Source organism: Triticum aestivum, chromosome 2B (genome assembly GCF_018294505.1).
Source record: "Triticum aestivum cultivar Chinese Spring chromosome 2B, IWGSC CS RefSeq v2.1, whole genome shotgun sequence".
Lineage (NCBI taxonomy): Eukaryota > Viridiplantae > Streptophyta > Magnoliopsida > Poales > Poaceae > Triticum > Triticum aestivum.
This window is the reverse complement of record NC_057798.1, coordinates 80,004,345-80,028,186: the sequence shown is the minus strand read 5'-3', so window position 1 is coordinate 80,028,186 and position 23,842 is coordinate 80,004,345.

Sequence of the window (23,842 nt, the reverse complement as noted above, 5' to 3'; positions counted from 1 at the left end):
AAGCACTTCTGTGACGCGCGATTTATCGTCATGGAAGTGGACACTTCCGTGATGATAATTTTGGTAATGTCATGGAACACTTCTACGATAACACAGGTATGACTATCTTGATTCTGTCATAAATTTGTCATGGATGTACATGCATGACAAAAAACGCGACCTACTGTGACAAACAGGTATCATCACGAAAGTGTATTTTTTTTGTAGTGATGATACAACCCAAGGGTTTTGTCGATCTGACTAGCACTAATAAGGTATGCAAGCTCAAGAGATCCATTTATGGGTTGAAGCAAGCATCTCGAAGTTGGAACATTCGTTTTGATGAGGTCGTCACTGGTCTCGGTTTCATCAAAAGCGAAGAGGACTCTTGTTTATACAAGAAGTTAAGTGGGAGTCGATAGTGTTTTTGATCTTGTATGTGGATGACATACTGCTGATCGGAAATGATGTTTCGATGTTGAACTCGGTCAAGGGATCATTGAATGGAAAGTTTCCAATGAAAGACCTTGGTGAGGCAGTGTATATTTTAGGCATCAAGATCTATAGAGATAGATCAAGGAGGCTCCTCGGCTTTAGCCAGAGCACGCACATAGATAAAGTGTTGAAGCGGTTCAACATGAGTGAGGCAAAGAAAGGGTTCTTGCCACTCTCACATGGTATAAAGCTAAGCAAGACTCAGAGTCCTTCGACATCTGATGAGCGAAGCTGGATGAGTAGGATTCCGTATGCCTCGGCAATCGGATCCATCATGTATGCCATGATATGTACAAGGCCTGATGTTGCTTTCGCAATAAGCCTAACAAGTATATACCAGGCCAACCCAGCTGAGAGTCACTGGGCAGCGGTAAAGACTATTTTGAAGTACCTGAAAAGGACTAAAGAGATGTTCCTAGTTTATGGAGGTGAGGAAGAGCTCGTCGTAAGGGGTTACGCCGATGCTAGTTTCCAAACCGACAGAGATGATTGTTGATCACAGTCCGGATTCGTGTACATCCTGAACGGAGGGGCAGTGCACTGGATGAGTTCCAAGCAGGATACGGTGGCCGATTCTACCACAGAAGCCGAATACATTGCAGCTTGTGAAGCTGCAAAAGAAGGTGTTTGGATCCGGCATTTTCTGGACGATCTTGGTATTTTCCCAGCCTCGGCGAAACCATTGGACCTTTATTGTGATAATTCTGGTGCCATTGCACAAGCCAAGGAGCCGAGGAATCACCACAAGGTCAGACACATAGACCGGAAATATCACCTGATACGGAAGATCATAAAGAATGGTGATGTAGAGTTATGCAAGATTCACACGGATGCAAATGTTGCAGATCCGTTGACTAAGCCGCTTCCACAACCCAACCATGAGGGGCACGTTAGAGCTATGGGCATTCGATGTCTATTTGATTGACTCTAGTGCAAGTGGGAGACTGTTGGAGATATGCCCTAGAGGCAATCATGTATGATGATATTTCCTATGTGTTTATGAATAAAGATAGTCCTTGGACATTATCAATGATGTGTATCAGCAAGTACGTGACTTGTTTGTGGGACTATGCATTGTATGATGACTGTCCTAAAAGGTCCCTAGTCGAAAGGGCTGTGTGGACGCGCAGCCGACTAGACTAGCATATGACACGGTCGATGGCTTGGTCTCACTAGACATGGAGCATTGGATGCTAACCGGATAATATGGACTTGGAAAGGTCTGCTTGGATTCGACATAGTCAGATCCGAGTCGAGATAAGGTCCGAGTCGGACAGACCCAACTATGAGACACAGCGATATGTCATCTGTGAGTCTCTAGTACAACATACGTTCTATGTCCTAAGACCTGAGCTGACGCATGTACTCGGGATGGTGACAGACTTGCTTTGGGCCAACCAAACGCTACTCTGTGACTGGGTAGTTACAAAGGTAGGTTTCGGGTTTGTCCAGTCCCATGCTGCGAGACATGGTCGAGCAAGATGGGATTTGCCCCTCCGACCAGGAGAGATATACTCTGGGCCCCTCATGTGATCCGACCAGGATAAGCATGGCCATGTGACAGGGATTATGAGATAATCCGATTTGTGGTCGGTATCACTGGAACGAGAAAGAGGTCGGGATAGCACAAGGATGACAGTCTGGCCTTGAGCCCGACAACATATATCATGAGGCAAAGGGAACAGAAGTGTGACACGTTGTACATGTTTGCCTAACCAGCTTCATAGTCTGCTTGGTGGCCGGCACGCCTTGCTAGAGGCCGCTACCAACCGTGCAGGTCGGAGGTGATCCGAACTGTGACCAAGCTGACTTAAACCTAAGGGGTCGCGCGCTTAAGGGAAGGAACCTATGAGGTCGGATACGAGGACACTGGTCGGATGTGATCCGATCTGTATTCGGATTGTGGCCAGGTAGACTTGTGGGCTTTAGGGTCCATGCGAGGCCCAAGTGTTGAGCCCGTGATGGACGCCTATATAAAGTGGAGGTAAGGCACACTCATGCGGTTGATCGCTTCGGCGCTGAGACTAGGGTTTGCATGTGTTGCGAATAGCCACCTCCACTCGCCGCCGACTGTGTGATCAGACCTAGCAGTCCGCCGCACTGTGTTCCTCCTGCACGCGCGGATACCATTAGAGGTGGTGCACTTGCGCCGCTCACGCGAACTTGTACGTGGGATTGGACGACCGGCTGTTCGAGGGAGATCGGACGAGGAGGAGACGATCCACGCGGACGTGCTGCCCCAACTCTTCTTCCGCTGCACGGCACTGCGCGTCTAGTGGTAACGAACTGTGATCCATCTTCTCGTAGCATGTTCTTGGTTGTGCTGCGCGTAGGAAATTTTAATTTGCAGTCAACGCACCCTACCGTAGAACCCAACAGCCAGGGGTCCCTTTCACTTTTTCCCCCTTGCCTCTTCGTCTCCGTCTTCTTCCTCACGACGCCTCCGCGCCTGAGCACCGCAGCCGCCGTCGACCTTCGTCGCTGCCTCAACTCCGGCCGCTGCATCAACCCGAACCGATCAGAATCCGTCCGCGTGTGATAACCCACAAGTATAGGGGATCGCAATAGCTTTCGAGGGAAAAGTATTCAACCCAAATTTATTGATTCGACACAAGGGGAGCCAAAGAATATTCTTGAGTATTAGCAATTGAGTTGTCAATTCAACCACGCCTGGATAACTTAGTATCTGCAGCAAAGTGTTTAGTAGCAAAAGTGGTATGATAATAAAGGTAACGGTAGCAAAAGTAAAGATAATTGTTTTTGGTTTTTTTGTAGTAGTTGTAACAGTAGCAACGGAAAAGTAAATAAGCGAAGAACAATATGTGAAAAGCTCGTAGGCAATGGACCAGTGATGGATAATTATGCCGGATGTGATTCCTCATGCAATAGTTATAACATAGGGTGATATAGAACTAGCTCCAATTCATCAATGTAATGTAGGCATGTATTCCGTAAATAGTCATACGTGCTTATGCTAAAGAACTTGCATGACATATTTTGTCCTACCCTCCCGTTGCAGCGGGGTCCTTACGAAAACTAAGGGATATTAAGGCCTCCTTTTAATAGAGAACCAGAACAAAGCATTAGCATATAGTGAATACATGAACTCCTCAAACTACGGTCATCACCGAGAAGTATTCCGATTATTGTCACTTCGGGGTTGTCGGATCATAACACATAATAGGTGACTATAGACTTGCAAGATAGGATCAAGAACACACATATATTCATGAAAACATAATAGGTTCAGATCTGAAATCATGGCACTCGGGCCCTAGTGACAAGCATTAAGCATAGCAAGGTCATAGCAACATCAATCTCAGAACATAGTGGATACTAGGGATCAAACCCTAACAAAACTAACTTGATTACATGGTAAATCTCATCCAACCCATCACCGTCCAGCAAGACTATGATGGAATTACTCACGCACGGCGGTGAGCATCATGAAATTGGTGACGGAGGATGGTTGATGATGACGATGGCGACGAATCCCCCTCTCCGGAGCCCCGAACGAACTCCAGATCAGCCCTCCCGAGAGAGATTAGGGCTTGGCAGCGGCTCCGTGTCGTAAAACGCGATGAAACTTTCTCCTTGATTTTTTTCTCCCCGAACGTGAATATATGGAATTGGAGTTGACGTCGGAGGAGGTCCAGGGGGCCCACGAGATAGGAGGCCGCGCCCTAGTGGGGGCGTCCCCCTGTCTCGTGGACAGGCTCTGGGCCCCGTGGCATTAATTCTTTCGCCAAAAAATCATATTAATTCCGAAAAGTGCCTCCGTGGATTTCCAGGACATTCCGAGAACTTTTCTTTTCTACACATAAAACAACATCATGGTAGTTCTGCTGAAAACAACATCGGTCCGGGTTAGTTTCATTCAAATCATGCAAGTTAGAGTCCAAAACAAGGGCAAAAGTGTTTGGAAAAGTAGATACGTTGGAGACGTATCAACTCCCCCAAGCTTAATCCTTTGCTTGTCCTCAAGCAATTCAGTTGATAAACTGAAAGTGATAAAGAAAAACTTTTACAAACTCTGTTTGCTCTTGTTGTTGTAACATGAAAAGCCAGCATTCAAGTTTCAGCAAATATTATGAACTAACCAGACTCACAATAACACATAGGTCTCACAATTACTCATATCAATAACATAATCAGCTAGCGAGCCATAATAGTAAACTCGGATGACAACACTTTCTCAAAATAATCATAACATGATATAACAAAATGGTATCTCACTAGCCCTTTTTGGGACCGCAAAACATAAATGCAGAGCACCTTTAAAGATCAAGGACTGACTAAACATTGTAATTCATGGTAAAAGAGATCCAGTCAAGTCATACCCAATATAAACCAATAATAATGAATGCAAATGACAGTGTGCTCTCCAGCGGGTGCTTTTTAATAAGAAGAATGATGACTCAACATAAAAGTAAATAGATAGGCCCTTCGCAGAGGGAAGCAGGGAATTGTAGAGGTGCCAGAGCTCGATTTTAAAATAGAGATTGAATAACATTTTGAGCGGCATACTTTCACTGTCAACGCAACATCTTTGGGATGGATGTATCTTCCATACTAAATGCATTATAGGCAGTTCCCAAATAGAATGGTAAAGGTTTATACTCCCCCAACCACCAACAAGCATCAATCCATGGCTTGCTCGAAACAACGAGTTCCTCCAACTAACAACAGCCTTGGGGGAGTTTTGTTTAATTATTTTGATTTGCTTTGATCATTTTGGATCATGGGACTGGGCATCCCGGTTACCATCCCTTTCTCGTGAATGAGGAGCGGAGTCCACTCCTCGTGAGAATAACCCACCTAGCATGGAAGATATAGGCAGCCCTAGTTGTAACATGAGCTGCTCGAGCATACAAAACAGAATTTCATTTGAAGGTTTGGAGTTTGGCACATACAAATTTACTTGGAACGGCAGGTAAATACCGCATATAGGAAGGTATGGTGGACTCATATGGAACAACTTTGGGGTTTAAGGAGTTTGGATGCACAAGCAGTATTCCCGCTTAGTACAGGTGAAGGCTGGGAAGCGACCAACTGAGAGAGCGACAACAATCGTAAGCATGCACTAAAATTAATTCACACCGAGTACAAGCATGAGTACGATATAATCCACCATGAACATAAATATCGTGAAGGCTATGTTGATTTGATTCAACTACATGCGTGAACATGTGCCCAGTCGAGTCACTTAATACATTCAAAGGAGGATACCATCCCATCATACCACATCATAATCATTCTAATAGCATGTTGGCACGCAAGGTAAACCATTATAACTCATAGCTAATCAAGCATGGCACAAGCAACTATAATCTCTACATGTCATTGCAAATATGTTTACTTCACAATAGCTGACTCAGGAATGATGAATCATCATATTTACAAAAACAAGAGAGGTCGAGTTCATACCAGCTTTTCTCATCCCAATAAGTCCATCATATATCGTCATTATTGCCTTTCACTTGCACGACCGAACGATGTGTATAATAATAAGAGTGCACGTGCATTGGACTAAGCTGGAATCTGCAAGCATTCAACTCAAGAGAGAAGACAAGTAATATGGGCTCTAAGTTAAATAGACAATCATGCATATAAGAGCCACTAAGCATTTTCAATATGGTCTTCTCGACCCCCAAAGGAAAGAAAAGAAAATAAAACTATTTACATGGGAAAGCTCCCAACAAGTAAGAAAAAGAACAGGAAATCTTTTTGGGTTTTCATTTTAATTCTACTACAAGCATAGAAATTAAACTAACTATTTTTTTTTGGTTTTTCTCAAGGTTTATCAAACAAACAAGAAGAAAACTAGAAAAAGGAATTTAAATTAGCATGGATAATACAATGAAAGAGTATGAGCACCGACAACTAGTGTGTGAACATGAATGTAAAGTCGGTGAGAAATACGTACTGCCCCAAGCTTAGGCTTTTGGCCTAAGTTGGTCTAATACCAAGGACCGCCACTACTCTCCCCGGTGTAATGGGAGGTGAAATCAGGATACCACTGGCTGGTCATCTCCGAATCCCACTGGACAGATGATGCACGATAAGGGTCCAGTTCAGGTTCTGTCTCAGGTTCAGGTTCCGGAGTAAAAGCTTGAGCTCAATGGTTGTTCACTGCCTCCGGCGTAACAAGAAAATTTTCTACAAGCAAATCAAACAACAGAGGCGCAGGCAAAATAATAATCTCAAAGTGCTTCTTATTGAATCTAAGTTTATACAAGAGCATTCTATCTTCGTTGTCAACAATAAACTTGTGTGCTACCATGCTATTGTAATCTAAAATGTGAGGATGCAATTTTGTCTCCTCCTCCTCATGGTGCCTAATGGGTATATGAAAATGTATCGCAAGACGTGCAGCATAGATACCTCCAAATATGGGACCTTTTGTACGATTCAGGGCTAGTCGTTTCGCAACGACGGCACCCATACTAAAAGTATTGTCCCCAAGCAAAGCATGTTGAAGAATGATAATATCAGGAACGCTCAAATTCCCACTATTTCCACGACCAATCAAGCATCTACTTGCAAATATAGCAAAATAGCATAAAATTGTATGCTAGAGACCTTCGCCTCGGAGCCCTTCTTTGGCTCCTCTACAGCTATGGTGTTAACAAAGCCACCCACATGATCATGATGGGGTTCATCTAATTCTCCCTCATAAGGTATCCTACATACTGCGCAAAAATGACGTAAAGACATTTCTTTGAATTCATCATATAAATGAAATGATACTGCAGGCGGTGATTTCTTAGGATAATAATAAAAGTTTTGCACGAAAGTATTGGTAAGTAAGAGATACTGATCGATTCGGTCGTTGATGAAACTGGTGAGGCCTGCAGTCTCGATTAAAACATAAAAGTCTTCATGAATTCCGGCTTCTTTCAAGAAATTCTCACATGGCCATTCGCACGACCGTACTTCCACTAAGCGAGGAAGATTGTACTTGGCTTTTTCCTTCTCTTTGGTTTGTTTTTCCTGAGAGCTTTGGCTAGAAGAGCCTTTAAAAAGCCTCCTTAACATTTTCTGAAAATTTCTGAAATTTTAGTAACTTCAAATAAAAGTGAATAAAACTAAACAAGATTGATAGCAACTACTCCTACAAGTGCCTAGAGCCTATATCATGCATTGGAATTGCTTGGGACCTCAAAAATTTAACATGCAAGCTCAAGAACATGGTCACCTAAGCAGCAAGAACTCGCAATGAAGAAAGCACTAGAACAAAAACTAATTGGACCAATGGAGGAGTCACATACCGAGCAACAATCTCCCCAAGCAGTTTTGTGAATGGAGCTTTGAGCTAAGAGATCGAAAATCGCAGCAAAACAAGCTAGAACTCGTGCTTGAGCTGGATGGGGATTTTTTGGGTAGAAGATGAAGTGTGTGAGTGCTGGCATAAGTGGAGGGGAGCCACCAGGGGCCCACGAGATAGGGGGCGCGCCCTACAGGGGGGCACCCTCCTCTCTCGTGGCCTGGTGCTTGCCCCTCCTGTAGTATTTTCAGTGCCTAAAATCCTCAAATATTCCAGAAAAAATCATACTAAATTTGCAGGGCATTTGGAGCACTTTTATTTTTGGACTATTTTTTAATGCACGGATAATTCAGAAAACAGACAGATAATACTATTTTTGCTTTATTTATTCTAAATAACAGAAAGTGAAAAGAGGGTACAGAAGGTTGTGCCTTCTAGTTTCATCCATCTCGTGATCATCAAAATGAACCCACTAACAAGGTTGATCAAGTCTTGTTAACAAACTCATTCCAAATAACACGGAACCGGAGAAATTTTGAATAACACTAAGTTACCTCAACGGGGATATGAAAATCCCCAACAATAAGAATATCATACTTTTTCTTGACAGTAGGAAGAGGAAATTCAAAACCTCCAAAAATGATAGTTGGAACTTTTTCAATAGAATTGATGCTATGAACTTGAGATTGTTTCCTCGGAAAGTGTACCGTATGCTCATTACCATTAACATGAAAAGTGACATTGCCTTTGTTGCAATCAATAACAGCCCCTGCAGTATTAAGAAAAGGTCTACCAAGGATAATAGACATGCTATCGTCCTCGGGAATGTCAAGAATAACAAAGTCCATTAAGATAGTGACATTTGCAACCACAACAGGCACATCCTCACAAACACCGACATGTATAGAAGTTGATTTATCAGCCATTTGCAAAGATATTTCAGTAGGTGTCAACTTATTCAATTCAAGTCTACGATATAAAGAGAGAGGCATAACACTAACACAGGCTCCAAGATCACATAAAGCGGTTCTAACATAATTTCTTTTAATGGAGCATGGTATAGTTGGGACACCCGGATCTCCAAGTTTCTTTGGTATTCCACCCTTAAAAGTGTAATTAGCAAGCATGGTGGAAATTTCAGCTTCCGTTATCTTTCTTTTATTTGTAATGATATCCTTCAGATACTTAGCATAAGGATTTACTTTCAGCATATCAGTTAAGCGCACACGTAAGAAAATAGGTCTAATCATTTTAGCAAAGCGCTCAAAATCCTCATCATCCTTTGACTTGGATGGTTTAGGAGGAAAGGGCATGGGTTTCTGAACCCATGGTTCTCTTTCTTTACCGTGCTTCCTAGCAATAAAATCTCTCTTATCATAACGTTGATTCTTTGATTGTGGGTTATCAAGATCAACAACAGGTTCAATCTCTACATCATTGTTTTTGCTAGGTTGAGCATCAACATGAACATTATCACTAACATTATCACTAGGTTCATGTTCATCACCTGATTGAGTTTCAGCATTAGAAATAGAAATATCATTGGGATTCTCAGGTGTGTCTACAGTAGGTTCACTAGAAGCATGCAAAGTTCTATCGTCTTTCTTTTTCTTCTTCTTAGAAGAACTAGGTGCCTCTAAATTATTTCTCTGGGAATCTTGCTCGATTCTCTTAGGGTGGCCTTCAGGATACAAAGGTTCCTGAGTCATTCTACCAGTTCTAGTAGCCACTCTTACAGCAAAGTCATTTTTATTATTTAATTCATCAAGCAGATCATTTTGAGCTTTGAGTACTTGCTCATCTTGAGTAGCAACCATAGAAGCATATTTGCTAACACGGCGAAGTTCATCTTTTACTCTAGCCAGATTATCGCCTACGCGTCCTATCTCAAAAGCATTCTTTAACTCTCTACCAACATAAGCATTAAAACTTTCTTGTCTAGCCATAAAGTCATCAAATTCATCTAAGCATGGGCTATGAAATTTAGTAGAGGGTATTTCAACTTTATCATATCCATAGAGAGAATTTACCTTTACTACCTGTGTCGGGTTATCAAGACAATGTGGTTCTTCAGGCGGTAAATTAAGACCATGTATTTCTTCAATAGGTGGTAAATTCTTAACATCTTCAGCTTTAATACCTTTTTCTTTCATTGACTTCTTTGCCTCTTGCATATCTTCAGGACTGAGAAATAAAACACCCCTCTTCTTCGGAGTGGGTTTAGGAATAGGCTCAGGAGTTGGCTCAATTGGTTCAGGAATTACTTTAGGAACTAGCTCAGGGAGAGTCCAGTTATTTTCATTAGTCAACATATTATTCAATAGTATTTCAGCTTCGTCGACAGTTCTTTCCCTGAAAACACAACCAACACAACTATCCAAGTAGTCCTTGGAAGCATCGGTTAGTCCATTATAAAAGATATCAAGTATTTCATTTTTCTTAAGAGGATGATCAGGCAAAGCATTAAGTAGCCGGAGAAGCGTCCCCCAAGCTTGTGGGAGACTCTCTTCTTTAATTTGCACAAAATTATATATTCCTCGCAAGGCAGCTTGTTTCTTATGAGTAGGGAAATATTTAGCAGAGAAGTAATGAATCATATCCTGGGGACTACGCACACAACCAGGAGCAAGAGAATTATACCAAGTCTTAGCATCACCCTTTAATGAGAACGGAAATATCTTAAGGATATATAAATAGCGAGACTTCTCATCATGAGTAAATAGGGTGGCTATATCATTCAACTTGGTAAGATGTGCCACAACAGTTTCAGATTCAAGGCCATAAAAAGGATCAGATTCAACTAAAGTAATAATCTCAGGATCAACAGAGAATTCATAATCCTTATCAGTAACATAGATAGGTGAAGTAGCAAAAGCAGGATCGGGTTTCATTCTAGCATTAAGAGACTGCTGCTTCCATTTAGCTAATAATTTCTTAAGATCATTTCTATCATTGCAAGCAAGAATTTCCATAGCAGTTGCTTCATTCATAACATAACCCTTAGGAACAACAGGTAATACATAATCATTGCGGGAACGTTCATCATCACTATCATCAATAATATGTTCTTCAATATTTTCATTCCCCCTAACTCTAGCAAGTTGTTCATCAAGAAATTCACCCAATGGCAAAGTAGTATCACGCAAAGAAGTAGTTTCATCATGCATAGCAGAAGTGGCATCATCAATAACATGCGACATATCAGAATTCATAGCAGTAGCAGGTTTAGGTGTCACAAGCCTACTAATAACAGAACGAGAATCTAGTGCAGAGCTAGATGGCAGTTCCTAACCTCCCCTCGTAGTTGAGGGAAAAATCTTGGTCTTAGCGTCTTTCAAGTTCTTCATAGTGATCAACAGATATAAATCCCAAGTGACTCAGAGAATAGAGCTATACTCCCCGGCAACGGCACCAGAAATTAGTCTTGATAACCCACAAGTATAGGGGATTGCAACAGCTTTCGAGTAGGGATGGCACCCGCAGGGTATGGGTATGGGTGGAGCTACCCCATACCCTTACCCGTCCGCCATGAGTTTACCCATCACCCATACCCATACCCGTCAAGGGTATAAATTTTTCCCATACCCATCATGCGACAGGGTATATGGGTACCCGCGGGTAAAAATACCCGCGTTTACAACACATCAATTGAGTAGAAAATAGTCTTAAAAAGCAACATATAATCATAAGTTATTAATAGCAACACATCTTAAACAACAATGTACAACAACATATTCTCATAAAGAAAAGTACTTGCCTATAAAGTGACATATAAAAATGTTAAACAACAACACATAATCATAAATAATAACACATATGCATACACTTTAAGTTCACGAAATCATGATAAATTATAGAGATAATTTGAATACACATTATAGTTTTTACCTAGCATGATTAGGAGGGGAAATGAATACATTGGATATTAACGGAAATCCACCTATCAATATTTTAGATGGGTACATGGGTACGCGGGCATGGGTTATACGATCCCATACCCATACCCTCTCTACCCGATGGGTATGATATTTTCCCATTTAAGTACCCATGGATATTTTTTTGTCCCATACCCTTACCCTAATAGGGTTTTTACCCACAGGGTACGCGGGTAATGGGTACCCATTGCCATCCCTACTTTCGAGGGTAAAGTATTCAACCCAAATTTATTGATTCGACCAAAGGGGAGCCAAAGAATATTCTTGAGCATTAGCAGTTGAGTTGTCAATTCAACCACACCTAGATAACTTAGTATCTGCAGCAAAGTGTTTAGTACCAAAAGTGGTATGATAATAAAGGTAACGGTAGCAAAAGTAAAGATAATTGTTTTGGGTTTTTTTTGTAGTAGTTGTAATAGTAGCAACGGAAAAGTAAATAAGCGAAGAACAATATGTGAAAAGCTCGTAGGCAATGGATCAGTGATGGATAATTATGCCGGATGCGATTCCTCATGCAATAGTTATAACATAGGGTGATATAGAACTAGCTCCAATTCATCAATGTAATGTAGGCATGTATTCTATAAATAGTCATACGTGCTTATGGAAAAGAACTTGCATGACATCTTTTGTCCTACCCTCCCGTTGCAGCGGGGTCCTTACGGAAACTAAGGGATATTAAGGCCTCCTTTTAATAGAGAACCGGAACAAAGCATTAGCATATAGTGAATACATGAACTCCTCAAACTACGGTCATCACCGAGAAGTATCCCGATTATTGTCACCTCGGGCTTGTCGGATCATAACACATAATAGGTGACTATAGACTTCAAGATAGGATCAAGAACACACATATATTCATGAAAACATAATAGGTTCAGATCTGAAATCATGGCACTCGAGCCCTAGTGACAAGCATTAAGCATAGCAAAGTCATAGCAACATCAATCTCAGAACATAGTGGATACTAGGGATCAAACCCTAACAAAACTAACTTGATTACATGGTAAATCTCTTCCAACCCATCACCATCCAGCAAGCCTACGATGGAATTACTCAAGCACGGCGGTGAGCATCATGAAATTGGTGATGGAGGATGGTTGATGACGACGACAGCGACGAATCCCCCTCTCCGGAGCCCCGAACGGACTCCAGATCAGCCCTCCCGAGAGAGATTAGGGCTTGGCGGCGGCTCTGTGTCGTAAAACATGATGAAACTTTCTCCTTGATTTTTTTCTCCCCGAACGTGAATATATGGAGTTGGAGTTGACGTCGGTGGAGGTCCAGGGGGCCCACGAGATAGGAGGCCGCGCCCTGGGGGGGCCCTGTCTCATGGACAGGCTATGGGCCCCCTGGCATTAATTCTTTCGCCAAAAATTCTTATTAATTCCAAAAAGTGCCTCCGTGGACTTCCAGGACATTCTGAGAACTTTTCTTTTCTACACATAAAACAACATCATGGTAGTTCTGCTGAAAAACAACGTCAGGCCGGGTTAGTTTCATTCAAATCATGCAAGTTAGAGTCCAAAACAAGGGCAAAAGTGTTTGGAAAAGTAGATACGTTGGAGACGTATCAGCGCGTCTCCGCATTTCCACTGCTCCAGTGAGTTTTTCCCCTTCTTCTCTCCTTAGATCCCATTAGGGTTTCTCTGAGTTCATCGGAGTTCTTCTCCGTTCTTCTTCGTTCCTCACCGTAGCTGGTAGTTTTATTCCAAACTGAGTACTCGTCCTGTGCGGCATCATTTGTAGTGCTCATTTTTGATAGTTAGACATCTCCTCTGCATGAGAGATCGATTCTGGACACATGAGCTGCTCCACTTCTGCAACTTTGGTTTAGGTATTTTTTTCATTATCTATGCTGCCGTAGATCCAAAATCATAGCATCCTTCTATGAAATCTGTTTTTCCAACACTTAGCGATTTTCCACTTCATAGATCTGAAAACTAATAACTGTGTATGCGGCTTAGCTCATAAACTGTAACCCGCCAGGTACCATTAGTCCCCTCTTAAGCCGCCAATAGCTCGCCTTCTATAGCTTCGTTACTGTCCTCCGGCTTAACACCCTTGTATGCATGTTCATCCTTATATGTCTTTAAAGTAACAACCGGCTTAACCACATAATCTTAAACCGGCATAATCTTCTTTTCAGATCAAAAAATGACTAAGTCATACACTGCCTGCAACTGGGTTCCATCCCAGGTCACCGAACAAGACCTAAAGAATTTCGTTGCAACTGGCACCTTAGACAAGGAGGACATCCATTGGAGGGTCCCAGGCGAAGAAAATCCTCCCACGCCAAAAGATGGAGAAGTGATTGTTTTCACTGAGCACTTGATCCGGGGGTTCAGCCCGCCCAGCTCAAAGTTCTTTCGAGACGTACTTTAATTTTTTAAACTTCACCCTCAAGACATTGGACCCAATTCTGTGTCCAATATTTGCAACTTCCAAGTATTCTGTGAAGCTTATCTTCAAGAGGAGCCCACAGTTGAATTGTTTAGGGAGTTTTACTATTTAAACTGCCAGACAAAGTTTACTGACGGGCCAGCTTGGAACTTGGTGGAATTTCAATTCAAAAGAGGAAAGAAGCCAGCTTTCCCTACGCCAAGCCGCTGAGCCATCCCAAGGATTGGAACCAAACTTGGTTCTACTATAAAAATACATCACCAATAGACGAAAATCCTCTATTTGGTTACCATGACCACCGGCTTAGCAACACTCATCCACTAACCCCACAGATTAGCACAAAGGAACGGGCTAAATATGCATCCACCTTTTCTAAACTCAGAGCCTTTATGGCAAATGGCTTAACCGACATCGACCTTGTTCGGTGCTGGGTCTCCTAGAGAATCTTGCCATTAAGTCGTCACCCCGGCTTAATGTGAGAATACACTGGTGATTTAAAAGACCCGTAGTGCCACTGTGACATTCGACTGTCTGACCCAGAAATCACTGATGCCACCAAGGCGCTGCTGATGGAATCTTGGGCAGATTGCAGTTAGACTTGTCTTAGCCCCTATTGCCACTAGTTGTAAGTGTCACACACCATCCACTTAATCTTATTTGCATTAATATAGCCCACTTATGATTTTTGATCTCAACAGGCCGACTCTTCCTTCTGGAAGAAGAAGCCGTAAGATAAGCCGGCCAAACCGGCTCATACCAAGACCAAGGCTGTCAAGAGGCCTGCCAAGAAGAAGACCGCTGATCCCGCCGAGTTAAACTTGGACGACGACGGTGATGATGACGAGTCAGAGGTAGAACTTGACTCTCTTGGCTCATTTTTTGTACATCTCATTGACACTTATTGTTATCACGAGGAAGCCGAAGCCAACCGTGCGGGTGATGACGAGGTAATTGTTCTTTCCTCCGGCTCAGAATCTGTACCAAAATAGAAAACTCACCAAGCAAACCAGAAAGTAAGGTTTTCTCATCCTTTGGCTTATTTGGATCCCAACTTTATTTTGAAGAAGCAGCAACATGAAGCTCGCCGCACAACCCGAAACAGCGGAAGCGGGATCCTTTCCTCCGGCTTACCGAACACCATAGCTCCTCGCAAGCGTCGACTAGAGGTTGCAACAAACTTCGACTTAACTTACTCTAGAGCCGGTCTTTATCGACAACCTCTTAATCCTTATGATTCAAATTATCAGGGGACGTCTCATTATTCCTCTGGAGACTCAACGAGAACTCATGTCCCGGCGTTCAAGCTGGTGCTAGGGTAAGACTGTCTAATTTTTTTACTTTCAATTATATACTCAGCTATTGTACTAACCTTATCTTGTGTTTCATTCACAGGGCTATGGCAAAGCCGAACAAGAAGATGAAGGTGACAAAAACCACTGATAATCCTTTTGAGCCGGAACAACAATCAACAGAAATCTCCCATGAAGCCCCTGAAACTACAGTCAATGAACCGCCGCTGTTTTGAGCACAACACTGTCATAGACCAAATGGACATTGATCCAGGTATTGAATTCATGCTCCAGCCAACTCATCCAAAAGTCCGAACTGGTGGAGGGAGGCGGACAATATATTTCAACACTCCCCCTCACGTCTAGGCTATTGCAGTCCTTAGACGTGGGATCGGTGTAGGCCGCAAAATCGTTTTTTATTTAATACTGTGTTGGCAGGGTCTTGAACTCAAGACCTCTTGGCTCAGATACCATATTGAATTCATGCTCCAGCCAACTCATCCAAAAGTCTGAACTGATGGAGGGAGCCAGACAATATATTTCAACACCAGGTAACACCAATCCGCCAAGCCCTATGAAACACACTGAAGACAAAGCTAATAATGATGATGTTGCTATAACCGGACATGGTTATATAATGCCAGGCCAACCCACTATTTTATCAAAACACAGTGCCAGGGAGGAATTCTCCGCTGCTGATAAGGGAAAATGGTCAACCAATCTGGACAGTTATGCTCAACTCAGTGCCCAAGATATTCATTCTGGGTACTTGAACCACCTTTACACCAGCCGTGGTTATGAAGCCGGCTTAGTAAACTTGATGAAGGAGCGTTTTGAGGTAAACACTGCAACTCTTATTCATATAAGCATACTTGCTTTAGCCGCCAAGTTTATTGGACATGATAGAATAGAATGTGATGTAAACTTCAATAACTTCATAGATCAATTCCAGTAACCCTCAAGTGCCGGTTTACGCTTTCTGGATAAACTGAAACTTTCCAACAACAGAATTTTAACTTTGCATGTGTAGCCCCCAAGGGCCGGCTTAATCTATCAAGATGAGCTAGGACTTCAGATATGATTGATTAATTTCACATGTGTAACCCTCAAGGGCCAGCTTAATCTGTCAAGATGAGCCAGGTCTAAATACCATATGTATCCAGAAAACTTGAGCATATAGCTTCCATGAACTGGCTATAATCATTGCATAACCATCACAAATTTATTTTGAAAAGAGCAAGGTGCATTAGCCCCCAAGTGCCAAGTAAAATACTTGTATTGTGCTTGGGACTTCTCAAATATGCCCATTGTAATCTCATCCATTGTTTATCTCCTGCAGGCTGAGCTCAATAGCAAAGAATCCCAGGTCACCGACCTTCAAGAAAATATCAAGTCCCAACAAGCAGAAACTTCCAAGGCCAAAACTGAGTTGACCACTGGTTTAGCCGATATGGAGAAGCTAAAAAAGGTTTCAAAGCTGATCAGGCAGGCTGGGAAACAGAGAATTCAGTCCTATTGAAGAGAGTAGAGGATGCTGAAGCGACTCTTAAGCCGGTAGCTGAAGAGCTCGCCGGCTTAAAACATCACATCAATGCCATGACTGCTGCCATCTTTGGTAAGTATCTTCATCTCAATATTTGCTTTGAATGCATTTAGATCATTATTCATCTGGCTTATAAATTTCTTGTTGATGATGTAGGCTCCAGAGTTACCCACCTTGGCACAGATATGCGCAAGAAATTGAAAGCCGCCTACACACTTATAAAGCAATTATATATGGGCGCGCAACGAGTCATCTGCACAACTGCTCACAAGAAACAGCCTCTCACCCTTATCAAGGTAACATTGGAGAAGCTCTCTATGCTGCCTCTGCGGATTGAAGAGCTGAAGGAATCTGCTGCAAGAGCCGGTGCACTCACCGCATTGACCTGGGCCAAAGCATGGCAAACTAATCTTGAGCCGGCAGACTTGGCAACGGCTACCCCAGTGTCAAAGAGGACGGGTCACCCTTCAGCGCAGAAGACTTTTCCACACTAGCAAGGGAAATGCGTCCTAGTGAGTAAGCTGGCTGAAGATACCGATCTTGCACATTATCAGCTGGTTTACGACGCCGACAACAAGAAGGGTCAAGGCACCGATTCATGAATCACAGGACCTGTTGACTCCGCCGATCCATAAGCATACTTTCACCCTTGATCTTGACCCGTCCACTCTTATAAGTGATGGAGCTATATTCAGAGCCTTGACTTGGATCAACTGGGCAACCACTGATTTCCAGCCAATGGGTGAAGAGGAGCAGGATGAACCGACATTGGATGATCCACAACCTTCAACTCGTCAAGAGCAAGATCAGTAAGCCACGGACCGGCTTAGCATCTGTTCTCATCAAAACAATTATTATTTTGGGCCATCAGTTGCCTTGTAATAGGCTAGTTGTCAAACAATTTATCTGCCATGCCATCGTGCATGTTTACTTGCAAAACTTTTTGATGAGCCATATTTGATCTTCTTTGATGATCTAATATTCAAGCTCATAGTCATTATCAATTTTGCGTAAGCAGATTGCCATAGGCCCTACATACAAAACAGAACACAAATACCTTAGCAGCTTACCCCAAGGCGTGTCAAAAAGTTGCACATACAACAAATCACTGGTGACTACAACGTCTATAACCAGGGCCGATTTATCAAAACCTTATAATAATAGCAAAATAAATATCATACCTGTGATACTTATATGTATTGCCAGCTTACCAAACCATATGCAATAAGGGCAACAATCCCAGTATAGAGCGAACACTCTGTAATTTATTCACGCTACCGGCTTACAATGCCTTAAACAACAAAGGATAGCATCCCAAAAAGTGAGAGTACAAAACTCCATAAATATGATCATCAAATATTGGCGACTTAGCATTCAAAACCAGGTCGGGTTATCAAAACACAGGATGTTATCGAATAAAGATCAAGGCATCTTATCCTGAATCAACTTTTAACCATATATCAATATGGCATAAATATAAATCATAAAAAGATTCAAGAACAAAAGAAAACAAAAGATCAAGGCATTCGAAGGCTGGCGAGCCTCAACATCAAGTGCTATTCAAGGGCCGCACAACTACTGAGTTAGTCCTTAATTCAAACCTGTAAGCTGGGCCTCACATGACCAAATCACCGTTTTAACCTTGACAAGTTCAGGGTCTTTAAAAGATTATCTGTCAAGAGTACGGCGAGTCATTCCAGGATTACCTGGTCGGAGTGGCAAACTTACAAAGGCAGGATAAACCGGATTTTTGGTGAATACACCTGGCGTCCAAGCCTATTACACGAGACAACAAAGCCTTTGTTCATTTAACAAAAAGCCCCCAAGTAATATTATAATCCAGGCATATAAGCCGGATCATAAGGGTAGTCATAGCTATGCTCAATGAGCAGGAAGCCCCCAAGTATTTGTCATCAAGGCGTTCAAGCCAAATCAAAAGGGTCATAACTATGCTCAATAAGCAAGAAGCCCCCAAGTGACCTTATGAAGTAAAAAAGACTCATATTCTCAGAAATGAAATGACAAAGACCCCAAATCATCAGGGATGCCGGCTTTATTATACTAACCATAATATGTATAATGACAAATGTATGTACATCACAAGAGCCAATGTGATGCGGAGCATCCCACATTCATCCCCATGTACACTTCGACTACTCTCTGAGCCCCAATAGGACATATGACGAGACCTCGAACATACGCCATTCGACACAAGGTGAACTTGCTCCTCTCTAAACCTTCACTTTCCACATGCAAGATATGGATGCTACCTCAAGCACGAACCTTGTGCATACTCAGGTACACCCGATGAGACCATGGAGAGCCCAAGGACCAAGGCCAAGTGTGCGCGGGAGCAAAGGAAGAAGAAGGAAGAAGAGTCTGCTGCTACAGCAGCCGGACATCTGGCCATGTCCCGGGCATCCGGCCCAGCCCGGACATCCAGCCCAACCACCGGAAATCCGGCCTCCATCACAGAATGCATATGGAGGCAACCCCGACAGCCCGGACATCCGGTCCCGTGCCCCGGACATCCGGCTCCTCCCGACGCCCGGACATCCGGCCCCTAGTGTCCAGAGAGCAACCACAGGGCACCCAGGCCAGCCCGGACATCTGGCCTCCCCGCCCGGACATCTGGCCCGTCGCGAAGCCCCGGACATCCGGCCCCAGCTCGGACATCCGGCACCTGTCTGCGCACAGTGAACGGGCCAAGGGCCCATGTATCCCTCTCACTTACCCCTTCGTGGCTAAGGCCTATATATACTCCACCACCTCCTCCTAGTTAGGGTTAGCAAAGGATTAGCTCATTTGAGATAGAGCTTTGCTCATCCATATGGATCTCCTCCTCGTGAGAGACCGCGGCCTCTTCGGAGAAGATCCACCATGGATTCAAGACCCCTTTACGGGAAGATCGCTCGTGGATTCAAGACCACCTCTCGGAGATGAACTACCGCCACTTGTATCGTCCTTTGTTGGATTTGGACCGTGTATCTGTTTGTGTTTCTTGGATCTAGCACATGTGTGATCATATTCATGTTGGTTGAGTGTTTTCTCTTGTGTTCCCCCGTGATTTCCCTTGTTTCCTTCCGCAAGTTCTTTGTGTTCTTCATAGGGATCCTCTCCAAACATGAAAGATCGGCCCCTAGGGTTCCGCCCTACATCATCTTGGTATCATGAGCCACGTTGATCATGTTTTTGGAGCCCCTACCCTTTGTTTTCTAGCTTGATTTTGTTGGTTTCGTCCTAAATCCGAAAATCCCCACCAAAAATAGCCCCCAATTTTTTTTGTGATTTATTGGTTTGATGATGTTTTGTTGATTTTGATCCATGGATTTGCTTGGTTTCAAGTGGATCTAGCTTTCCCCCAAGTTTCCCCACCTTCCATCCACGAAATCCATCAAATTTTGCCCCCGAAATCATCAATTTCCGCCCCAAAATCGAGTTCCTCGAGTTCATCCTCGGATTTGGAGCCCGGACATCCGGCCCGACCCCCGGACATCCTGCCATTAGCCCGGATATCCAGATCCTGGAGCGCATTTTTGCGCAAGGTTCTGGACATCAGGTCCTGGACATCCAGCCAAACCCCCGGATGTCCGCCCGCTCTCATTTCAGCTTTTCCCGTTTCACCGTTTTGACCATAACTAATTCATCCAGAGTCCGTTTTTGACGTTCTTTAGCTAGTTGAGAAGCTATTGACATTCCCCATCCCACAAAAATAACAGAAACATCATTTGACTCCATAAAAGTTTGTGCATTTTGGCATCTTTGCCTAGGGTTTCCACCACATCATCTGCTACACCACCACCAACTTCCGCAACCTAACCATTTGCGATCCATATAGCATTAGTGGTTGCTTGAGTAGTGATTTGAGTCTCCTAAGGTGTTTCAGCTACTTAGGGATGGTTGCTTCTTCATCAACCACCACCATAACTTCCGCATAAACGTGCCCACCATACACTTCCGACACCCAACTTAACCCAATTTTGTTTGAGTTGTGGCTTGTGTCTCCTAAGGAGTTTTGGCTACTTAGGGACGACAACTTCAACTCCGACACATGTATAGCCCATCTTTACACTTCCGCATTGCCAAGTGCAAAACACCACCGCTTTCCGCTACCACCATTTTGACATTTGACGTTTGAGATTTTGAGTTTGCGGTTTTTCCGTTTCCTAGGGTGTTTCGGCTAACTAGGAACGAGTCTACGTCGACAACACCGCCTCTCATCATCGCCTCGAGGTCGTCATCGACTTTGACCACTTCACCATCATTCGTCTGTGGCGTACAAACGAGAAATCCTCGACAGTAACCTCCATATCATCTTGGTATCGTGCTACCCCTCCATTGTATATTCCCCTTGCCATTGCATTGTTAACCCCTAGCCCATTTTGCGTTACTTGCCTATCGAGACTAGCCATTTGAGTACTGCCGGCAACGTTACTTGTGCACTTTAGTGATCATACTTCCCATAGCATACATACCATATCATCGTGGTGCATATATTGCTATCATATCTTGTGTCACAAGTTTGTTCCCGCATATACACAATTGCTATCTTTGCGCCAAAGTGGCCATACAAAAAAAGAAGAATAAGCTTTTAAGCAAAAGAAAGATAGCAAAGAAGCTTGTAAGCAAGTGCCATAGCATCATACCACATTGCATATAAGATTGTCATATCCGATCATGTTGGATCATCTTGAGAGAAACACCGGGAACCATACATACATAGCATACTTGGGATACAAAGTTTATCCATTTTGCATCTTATAGGTTGTGCACAAGTGTCATATCCGCCAATAGAGAAATCGTGCTAGCGTCTCTCTTGAGTTGTGCAACACGAGCGTTTTCCGTGGATTGCACATTTTGTGCTCATTCCTTGGTTGCACGACCCCATTTATCTATCCGTGTGTGCGTTTCCGTGTACCTTTCATTGATATTGGTCTACTTGTTTTGCTTGCGAATTTGTGAATCTCTTTCAACGTTATTGACTCTTGCTAACATTTTGCATTAAAATTTTGTGCCACTATCCTCACCGAGCTCCACCATAAGCTTTATTTGTGTAGGTGTGAGAACCAACAAGAATTGGTACCAATTGTGCTATTTCCTTGTTACACATTTGAGTGATCATTGATCCATCTTCAACATTGGTCAAGGTACATTTGGTATAGTTCTTCTCTTTCTCCCACCCATATTTGCTTGAGTCTTGTGATGGATAGGCAAGGCATTTCCTCTCCAGCCTACGACAACAACGACGGCGTGAACAACTACATCTCAAAATCGTCCATCTTCAATGTACAACGACAAATGCAAGGTGCACAATCACGATTGCGAGAGCGTATCGAGAACATCTCCATCGACATTCGTCACTCCGAAGCAAGGAAAAGGGACTACATCGACAAGAAGCTTTCCACACATAAAGAGGAGCAAGATGCAAGGATGGAGGAGATTAGAACCTTGATCAAGTCTTCTTCCCCTTCGTCATCTTCAAGGCGGCGACGCTCAAGCCACAAGTCTTCAGAGCGCGAAAATGATGCACGCACAATTCATCCATGTCCACATCTACATGGCGACCACCATCACGTTCGTGATCAACATCGTCATGAAGGGCAAGTCACCTCCAAGCATCATGTGCACGACGACGACGAAAGCCATCGAGCTCAAGCGCGACAACGACACCATCATCATGAAGATGCTCCACAAGCGCAAACGTATAAGTCCCAACAAGCCCTACTTCACGCCAAGTCGAAGCTTCATGAGCAAAAGAGAAGACTGCGAGACGAGCACCACCAAGATGGAGCTATGGATACCACCACCATTTCGGCATCTTCGCCAAGTGCTATCAAGGCATATTCGCCTTTGGACGGACGACATCTTCGCCTACTTCCCATGAGCACGCCTACAACGACTTCATCAAGTCCAAGGTGACCAACGACAAGTGAGGGCGACACTTCCATCTTCGGAAGCCCCTCAAGGAAGATGGCCGAGCATGGGAAATTACCTTCGGTCATGGAGACTAGCTACGAGGTGCCACATCATATGGGCCTCCAACAACAAGACGGTGACAAGAATGTCGAGCAAGGGCCATCCCCTTCGACCACGGCGACGAGCGCGAACCTCTTCAACAACATGAAGATGGCGCCCATATTGGACTCATACTCCGAGTCAAGCCACGAGAGCATGGAGACATTTGCACCTACATCTCTCCGGCACCCACATATGTCGAGATGACCCAAGTGCCATGTGAGGAGAGCCACCACCCCATGAGTGAAATGAGTGACTCCACCATACGTGACATTGTGAGCATTTCCTATGAGAGGATGAGTGTGACCACCACTAGCCCCACATATGAGAGCATGCCACACATCCTATGTGAGGTTGAGCGCCATTTGAGTGACTCCACCAACCATATGAGTGAGTGCATCCTTGAGGGAGTGAGTGAGCCACAACACTTAGAGAGTGAGTTAGTTGACACGGCATGTGAGGCCACTATGATTTCTAACGACTTAACCTCTACTCCTAGTGTCTTTTCTTCTTTGGTGCAAGGTCTCCTACATGACGAAATGCCTACCCTCGATGAGTCCATCCCTCCAATGGAGATGATGATGGCCATGATGGAGAATGATGCACCCCCACATGGTTCCATCAAGATGAAGATGACAACGATTGGATCTTCAACACCTCAGCGACGCTCCAAAGGTAACATAGGTGATGGTGCTTCTCTTGTCCCACTAGTGGACTCTTTTGACATTGATTGCTCCCATGATGTTGACCCGCCTATTCCCATGCTTGATGCTAGTGAGACTTCTTCATGCCTTGACCTACCTATTTATGATGAATATGATGATGAGCATGTTGAGTTGCCTAGTTGTGATGCCATGCTCCATATGATATCATGTGAAAATTCTTTTGGTCACAACATGTTTGACAATCCTTTGAA